The sequence below is a fragment of the Cebus imitator genome, unplaced genomic scaffold (assembly GCF_001604975.1).
Source record: "Cebus imitator isolate Cc_AM_T3 unplaced genomic scaffold, Cebus_imitator-1.0 Scaffold521, whole genome shotgun sequence".
Classification (NCBI taxonomy): domain Eukaryota; kingdom Metazoa; phylum Chordata; class Mammalia; order Primates; family Cebidae; genus Cebus; species Cebus imitator.
In genome coordinates, this window is record NW_016107836.1 from 893,613 (window position 1) to 895,174 (window position 1,562).

Here is a 1,562-nt window from a genome sequence, read left to right on the forward strand (position 1 = left end):
CCAAGTGTGTGTGGCTCGCGTGCTTGTGCATGCCGGATGTGGTGGGAGGCTGAGGAAGGAGAATCCTTCAAACCAGGAGGCAGAGGTTGCAGTGAACCGAGATTGCATCACTGCACTCCAGCCTGGGCAACAGAGCGAGACTCCATCTCAAAAAAAAAAAAATGTAGAAGATTGAGGTGACTGTGAGTTAAAATTAAGTAGCCTAGCCAGGTTTTGCTTTTAATTTTGTGAGTAGAATTCTGAGTTTTGCACATACATTGCATAGTGCCAGACAGTTTAAATGAAGTCACAAAGATATGGGCCTGTGGTACTCCAGATTTCACAGTTCCATGGCAAATAACTTAAAAGTGAGTATATCTTCCATTGATGCCAGTTTCCAAATACATGTAATATTTTCCGGAACATAGACTTGCTGTTAGTTTTTGTGGACTGCTGTAGCCATTCTGAGCATTTGAAGATGTCTTTAGTTACAGATGTTTCCTCCTGTTTTTTCACTTTAAATTATTCAGATGCCTAAAGGGCATATTCCTTGTTCTAAAATAATAAAGTTTTCTAGTAAAGTTTGTGATGAAATATCTATAAAGAATTATTTACATATTTATTTCCATTTTAAGAGTCGGATTAAGAAAAAAAGAAAAAAAACAATGGAACTGTATCTGGTATCAACATAAACTAAGTCCTGGGCCCTTTAGGCAAGATGGTGCACAATTGTCTAACACTCTCAATTCTATATTTGCATTAAAAAGACCAATGGAATATAAACACTCATTCCTAGTTTTGAATCCTGAAACTAGGGATGGGTACTGTTTTCACCATTCCTTACTCCTTTCAGATTGAATTAAAGTGCAGTATAAAACTAGTTTTTGCATTACTGAAATGTTTCTGAATCTATATCAAGTAACTTACTATTATTAAGTCAGTGGAAGCAGAATGTTAAAGTTATACAGTCTAGTTACACTTTGATTTCATTCAAAGTGAGTGATACATTTTTTCAACATGAAGGCAAGCTAACAAACAACACTCAGCCATTACTTCTTAGAGAGCCATAGCTATGCAGAGCAAACTATTAAGGACACAAATGACAGGCACCCAGATCTCAAGAATGTAATGAAACCAAAATTGGTGTTTCCCTTCAGTTTTGTTTCATCTCTCTGGATAAAATGGACTTGGCTGAAATGTGTTGAAAGCTTAAAAAAAAAAAACATGTAACACCCCCGCCTGTTATCTGGACTTCTTGAAGATCTTTTAAAACTTAAAGCTTGGTTTTAGTTTTGTTTTAAGGCTTCTTTTAGTTATTTGTCTCTGAAATTCATTTGGCATTATGGGATGTTCTGTGTCTTTGTGTAGTGAGTAATTTTGGATTGTATCTTGGACATTTTGAGTACTATATTGTAAAACTCTAGGTTCTATTAACATTCTCTGGAAAAATTGATTTGTTTTGTTCTGTTTTACTTTCTGTGAATGGTGTTTCCTGTGTCAGTTCTGTTTTCAGGTTTTTTGCTTTGCTGCTGTAATCTGTTTTAGCAATTAGCCTGGAACTTGTAGATTGTGTGGTAGCTCAG

At 35.7% G+C, this 1,562-nt stretch overlaps 1 protein-coding gene across 3 annotated transcripts in view; it reads left to right on the plus strand.

The window, feature by feature from the left end:
- Positions 1-1,562, plus strand: part of QSER1 (glutamine and serine rich 1) — a 50,507-nt gene that overhangs the window by 10,837 nt on the left and 38,108 nt on the right. The gene's annotated exons all lie outside the window — the stretch shown is intronic.